Here is a 7,898-nt window from a genome sequence, read left to right on the forward strand (position 1 = left end):
TATTCAAATTTACACACCAACCAGCAAAGCCAAAGATGAGGAAATTGAAGATTCTTACCAATTCTGCAGTCTGAAATTGACTGAACATGCAATCAAGATGTGCTGATTATCACTGGTGATTGGAACGCAAAAGTTGGTAACAAAGAAGAATCATCGGTAGTTGGAAAATTTGGCCTTGGTGACAGAAATAACGCTGGAGATTGCATGATAGAGTTTTGCAAGACCAACAACTTACTCATTGCAAATACCTTTTTCAACAACACAAACTGTTGGTATACATATGGACTTTGCCTGATGGAGTACATAGGAATCAGATTGACTACATCTGTGGCAAGAGGTGATGGAAAAGCTTGAAATCTTCAGTCAAAACAAGGCCAGGAAGTGATTGTGAAACAGACCATCAACTGCATCTATGCAAGTTCAACTTGAAAACAATTAAAACAAGTCCACAAGACCCAAAGTGTGACCTTGCATACCTCCTTCCTGAATGTAGAGACCATCTAAAGAATAGATTTGATGCGTTGAACACCAATGACCGAAAAGCAGAGGAATTGTGGGATGACATCAAGAACATCATCCATGAAGAAAGCAAAGGTTATTAAAAAGATAGGAAAGGAAGAAAAGACCAAAATGGATGTCAGAAGAGACTCTGAAACTTGCCGTTGAGCGAAGAGTAGCTAAAGCAAATGGAAGAAACGACAAGATAAAAGAGTTGAACCGAAGATTTCAAAGAGCAGCTTGAGAAGACAAAGTCAATTATTATAATGAAATGTGTAAAGACCTGGAGTTAGAAAACCCAGAGGGAAGAACAATCTTGGTATTTCTCAAGCTGAAAGAACTGAAGAAAAAATTTAAGTCTTGAATTGCAATGTTGAAAAGTTCTATGGGCAAGATATTCAGTGATGCAGGAAACATCAAAAAAAGATGGAAGGAATACAGAGTCACTGTACCAAAAAGAATTGGTTGATGTTCATCCATTTCAGGAGATGGCATATGATCAAGAACCAATATTATTGAAGGAAGAAGTTAAAGCTGCATGGAAGGAATTGGCAAAGAACAAGTATCCAGGAATTGATGGAATACCCATTGAGATGTTTCAACAAATGGATGCCATGCTGGAGGCACTCACTCTGCTATGCCAAGAGATTTGGAAGACAGCTACTTGGCTAACTGACTGGAAGAGATCCATATTTGTACCCATTCCAAAGAAAGATGATCCTACAGAATTTAGGAATTATCGAACAATATCATTAATGTCACATGCAAGTAAAATTATACTGAAGATAATTTAAAAATGATTGCAGCAGTGTATTGACAGAGAGCTTCCAGAAATGCAAGCTGGGTTCAGAAGAGGATGTGGAATGAGGGATATCATATCTGATGTCAGATGGATCTTAACTGAAAGCAAAGAATACCAGAAAGATGTTTACTTGTATTTTATTGACTATGCAAAAGCATTAAATTGTGCAGATCATAACAAATTGTGGATAACATTGAGAAGAATGGGAATTCCAAAACACTTAATTGTACTCATGAGGAACCAGTACATAGGTCAGGATGCTGTCATTCGAACAGGACAAGGGGATACTGCATAGTTCAAAATCAAGAAGGGGGTGTGTCAGGGTTGTATCCTTTCACCATACTTACACAATTTGTATGCTGAATAAAAAATGCGAGAAGCTGGATTATATGAAGAAGAACATGGCATAAGGATCGGAGGAAGACTCATCAACAACCAGCAATATGCTGACAACACAACTTTGCTTACTGAAAGTGAGGATGACTTGAAGCACTTACTGACAAAGACTGAAGAATACAGTCTGCAGTATGGATTACTTCTCAATATAAAGAAAACAAAAATCCTCACAACTTGTCCAATAAACAGCTTCATGGTGGATGGAGAAAAGATTGAAGTTGTCAAGGATTTCATATTACTTGGTTCTACAATCAACATCAATGGAAGCAGTAGTCAAGACATTGGACAACGTATTGCATTAGGCAAATCTGCTGGAAAAGATCTCTTTCAAGTACTGAAGAGCAAAGATGTCTCCTTGAAAACTAAGGTAAGCCTAACTCAACCCATGGTATTTTCAGTCACCTCTTATACATGTGAGAGCCTGACAATGAATAAGGAAGACCAAAGAAGAGTTGATGCTTTTGAGTTGTGGTGTTGGAGAAGAATGTTGAGAGTACCATGGTCTGTTAAAAGGACTAACAAATCTGTCCTGGAGGAAGTGCAGCCAGAATGCTCTTTGGAAGTGAGAATGGCCAGACTTCGTCTCACCTATTTTGGTCATGTTGTCAGAAGGGACAATTCCCTGGAGAAAGATATCATCCTTGGTAAAGAGGAGGGTCAACAAAGAAAGGGAAGGCCCTCAATGAGATGGATATACACAGTAGCTGCAATGATGGGCTCAGGTATAGCAATGTCATGAGGCTGGCACAAGACCAGGCATTGTTTCATTCTACTTTGCATAGGGTCACTCAGAGTCGGAGATGACTCAGTGGCACCTAACAACAACACAGTAGCACTCCATTTTCTTTAATTTCCTTAATTCCTGTTGGACATTTTGAAAAGTTGACTTTTGGTCTTTTACTTCTCCTTTGAAGGGAATGTGTCTTCTAATTTCTTTTAAGATTTTCTATTTGTTTTGACTTTCAGTAGTTTTACTACAAGGAGCTCTCGTGGCACAGTACCTAAGTCATTTCACTGCTAACCAGTAGGTTGGTAGTTCAAACCCACCAGCCACTCTGCAGAAGGAAGATGGGGCAATCTACTTCTGTGAAGAGTTACTACCTTGGAAACCCAGTGAGGGTTGCTATGAGTTGGAACTGACTCAATTGCAGTGAGTTTGGTTTTTAGTTTGAATTTTGCTATTATGTGTATAAGCATGGTTTTCTTTGTAGTTATCCTTATTTATACAAAGAGTTTCTTAAATTTCTGGTGTATTTCATAAGTTTTGTAAAACTTTTCCTTTAGGAACTTCAGTTACAAATATATTCTTTATGTTGTGTATGACTTTTTTTTTCCTCCTCCTTTTGAATTACTAGCCATCAATCTGGATATTTTCAGTTGGATGCTCTTCCAGGTCATTAATCTTGTATTTTCCTGTGCCCTGGTGGCATGGTGCCTAAGGCACATGACTATTAACCAGAAAGTTGGTGGTGCAAACCCACCAGCTGATCCATGGAAGGAAGATGGGACAATCTAGTTCATTTACTACCTTGGAAACCCAAAGGAGTTGCTATGAGTTGGAATTGAGTTGATGGCCATGAGCTTAGTTTTGATTTTTGGTGTGGTGTTAGACCCATTTACTTAATTTTAAATGATCGTTATTATATATTTATGTTCTAATTCTCTGATGATGTCCATTTTATCGCTTTTTTTGTAAATATTAATCATGTTGTTGTTGTTGTTATTTGCCATCGAGTCGGCCCTGACTCATAGTTGTTTCAAATTCTGTGTTTGGTAAAGTCAGTATTTGGATCATTCATTGGTCAGTTTCCATTGTCTATCCTTGTTCTAAAAGAAGCCCTTGTGGCACAGTGGTTAAGCACTCAGTCTGCTAACTAAGAGGTTGGTGATTTGAACCCACCAGCTGTTCCATGGAAAAAAAATATGACAATGATCTTCTGTAAAGATTTACAGTCTTGGAAATCCTATGGAGCAGTTCTAGTCAGTCCTACAGTGTCATTGTAAGTTGGAATTGACTCAACTAAAAAACCAAACTCACTACCGTCAAGTTGGATCTGACTCACAGTGACCTCTCCTTGGGTTTGCGAGGTGGGTATCTCTATGGAAGTAGATTGCCCAACTTTCCTTTAGAGGAGTGGCTGGTGGGTTTCAACTGCCAGCCTTCTGGTTAGCAGTCAAATGCCACCAGAGCTCCTTGGAATTGACTAGACAGCAACAAGTTTTTTTTTTTCTTCTTTAAATTTTTATTTACTTTGTTGTTGTTAAGAATATCCATAGCAAACCACATCAATGCAACAGTTTTGACATGTACAATTTAGTGATATTGATTACCTTCTTTGAATTGTGCAACCATTCTTACCCTCCTTTTCTGAGTTGATCCTCCCTCATCAATATAAACTCACTGCTCCCTAAGGTTCCTATCTAAACTTTCCAGTTGCCGTTGTCACTTTGATCCCATATAGACAGTTCTTAAAAGACCATAATGTTAAAGGCAGACTCTTTTTACTAGTAAATGTAAACTATTGTATAGTGTAGCCATGAGTTAGAATTGACTTGATAGCAGTGGGTTTGCTTTTTTGGTTTTATTTTTCAGTTTTAGGAAGAATTCAGGGGATATTGTTGGTTTAAAGTTTAAAGATTATCACAAAGCAATAGTTTCAGGGGTCATCCACCCTCTATGGCTCCAGGAAGTCTAGAGTTCAAGATAATTCAAAATTCTGTGCTTCATTTTCCCCCTTTTGATAAAAATTCTGCTATGATCTCATGGCAAAGGAAGGTTGTTCTTGGAAGCAATTAGCCACACATTCCATATTCCTATTCCTGACTCTCATTCTTCCTCTGTTGTTCCACATGAATAGAGACCAGATGTTACACCTTGGATGTCAACTTGCAAGCTTTTAAGACCTCAGGCACTATGGAACTAAATAAGAGGTGGAACAGAAACATGTCCCATGAAAACATGATCCTGAGTCTCCAAATCCCATGAGGTGTTTGGTTGCACATAAGCAACCTTAGCAGCTACTTTTTTCCCCCCATTGTTGTAAGTATGTCTATCACACAGCTTTTACCAATTCAACCTTTTACAGGTGTACGATTTATTGACAGTGATTTCAATAATTAGTTGTGCAACTCTACCTTTAATTAATGATATATTTTCATTATCTTTAATTCCCCATTTTCCCCTTCCACTCATCCCTGATAACTACTAATAAACTTTGGTCTCTATACATTTGCATTTTCGTGTCTTGTGAAGTCATACAATATTTGTCCTTTTGTGATTGCCTTATTTTGCTTAGCATAATGCCTCAAGCTCCATCCATATGGCAGCATATATCAAGACTTATTTCTCCTATCAACAGAGTAGTATTCTATTGTATGTATGTGCCACATTTTGTTTAAACATTCATTTATTGATGGGCATTTAAGTTTCCATCTTTTGGCTGTTGTGATTAATGCTGTAGTGAACTTTGGTGTACAAGTCTCTTTTTGAGTCTCTGCTTTCAAGTTTTTTGGTGTATACCTAGAAGTGGAATTGCTGGGTCAAATGGTAGTTCTAATTTTAGTTTTTTGAGAAACTGCCACACTATTTTGCACAATGGTTGTATCATTTTACACTCCCACCAGCAACGAATAAGTGTTCCAATTTCCCCACATCCTCGCTAACATTAGTGACTTTCTGTTTTCTTTTTGGCCATCCTGTTGTTAGGTGCTATTGAATCAGTTCTGACTCACAGCAACCCTGTGTACCACAGAAGGAGACACTGCCTTGCCCTGCACCATCCTTACAATTGTTGCTATGGTTTAGCCTATTGTTATAGCCATAGTATCAATCCATCCTCGAGGATCTTCTTTTTCACTGACCCCCTACTTTACCAAGCGTAGTGTCCTTCTACAGGAACTGGTCCCTCCTGATAACATGTCCAAAGTGTGTGAGACAAAATCTTGCCCTCCCTGCATCTAAGAAGAATTCAGGCTGTACTTCTTCCAAGAGAAATAATGTTCATTCTTCTGGCAGTCGTGGTATGTCTATGATTCTTCACCTATTGAAAAACAAAACAAAACTCACTGCCATGGAGTCAGATCTGACTCATAGCGACTTTTCCTTGGGTTTCTGAGGCAATATCACTATGGAAGTAGATTGCCCAATCTTCTTTCAGAGAAGTGGCTGGTGGGTTTGAACTTCCAGCTTTCTGGTTAGCAGTCAAATGCCTTAGGCACTACGCCACCAGAGCTCTTTCTTCACCTATACCATAATTCAAATTTGTAAATTTTTCTTCAGTTTTCTATATTCATTGTCCAGCTTTCATATGCATATGAGGTGAATGAAAATGCATGACTTATGCAAGCTCAGGACCATGGTCTCAGGAGACATCAAGCTCCATTGGCGCAAAATAGTTCATAAAAATCTTGTTCTACATCCTACTTTGCTGAGTAGCAACCAGGGTCTTAAAAGCTTTTGAACAGCCATCTAAGATGGAACTATTGGTTTCTCCTCATATGGAGCAAAGAATAATGAAGTAAATCAAAGTCATATGGAAACAATTAGCCCAAGGGTCTGATGGACCACAGGAACTTCAGCCTTTATGACCCTGAGACCAGACGAACTAGATGGTGCCTGGCTACCAATGCCAATCACTTGGAAAGGGATCAATAGTGGAGATCCTGGAGAGAGTAGGAGGAAAAATGTGGAATAAAATTCAAAATCACAAAGATGATCAGAATTACTGGTCTAATGGAGATTGGTGAAATCCCCGAGACTATGCCCTGGGTTACCCTTTGGGCCTGGAACTGGACTCATTTCCATGGATTAGCTCAGTAGAAAGGCCTATGAACAGAACACCTACCCCAGGGAGATGCACCCACTTACCCCAGGAAGATGCACCCTTTAGATCAATCAACCACGAGAGATCAGAAGGGCATTCCATCAATTCCTGGAGCCATCTTCTTTTGACTTGATTCCTGTGTTCACCTGTCAAGGTCCATGTATAAAGTTGCCATTTATGGTGTTGAGAAACATATTTGCAATGAATAAGTCATTGGTCTTGCAAAATTCTCTCATGCAATTTCCAGTGTCATTTCTATCACCAACCACTAATACCAAAGATGAAGAAATTGAAGTTTTTTTTTTTAAATAAATGTCTGCAGTTTGAAATTGATCAAACATGCAATCAAGATATTTTGATAATTACTACTAATGGGAATGCAAAGTTGGAAACAAAGAAGAAGGATTAGTAGTTGGAAAATATGACCTTGGAGTTAGAAAACCAAAAGGGAAGAACATGCTTAGCGTTTCTCCAGCTGAAAGAACTGAAGAAGAAATTCAAGCCTTGAGTTGCAATAATGAAAGATTCTATGGGCAAAATATTGAATGATGCAGGAAGCATCAAAAGAAGATGGAAAGAATACACAGAGGCACTGTACCAAAAAGAATTGGTCAATGTTCATCCATTTCAGGAAGTGACATATGATCAAGAGCCAATGGTATTAAAGGAAGAAGTCAAAGCAGCACTGAAGGAATTGGTGAAAAACAAGGCTCCAGGAATTGATGGAATACCCATTGAGAAGTTTCAACAAATGGATGCCATGCTGGAGACATTCCCTCATCTATACCAAGAAATTTGGAAGACAGCTACCTGGCCAATTGACTACAAGAGATCCATATTTGTACACATTCCAAAGAAAGGTGATCCCACAGAATGTGGAGATTATTGAACAATATCATTAAAATCACATGCAAGTAAAATCTTACTGAAAATAATTCAAAAACGGTTATAGCAGTATACTGACAGAGAACTACCAGAAATGAAAGCTGGATTCAGAAGAGGATGTGGAATGAGGGATATCATAGCTGATGTTAGATGGATCTTGGCTGAAGGTAAAGAACACTGGAAAGATGTTTACTTGTGTTTTATTGACTATGCAAAAGCATTTGACTGTATGGATCATCACAAATTATGGATAACATTGAGAAGAGTAAGAATTGTAGAACACTTAATTGTGCTCATGAGGAACCTGTACATAGACCAGGAAGCTCTCTTATGATAGAACAAGGGAATTCTGTATTGTTTCAGGATTGTATCCTTTCACTCTATTTATTCAATGTGTATGCTGAGCAAATAATCCAAGAAGCTGGACTGTATAAAGAAGAACACAGCATCAGGATTGGAGGAAGACTCATTAACAGCCTGCAATATGCAGACAA

The sequence above is a fragment of the Orycteropus afer genome, unplaced genomic scaffold (genome assembly GCF_000298275.1).
Source record: "Orycteropus afer afer isolate SDZICR_OR568_19922 unplaced genomic scaffold, OryAfe1.0 scaffold00216, whole genome shotgun sequence".
Classification (NCBI taxonomy): domain Eukaryota; kingdom Metazoa; phylum Chordata; class Mammalia; order Tubulidentata; family Orycteropodidae; genus Orycteropus; species Orycteropus afer.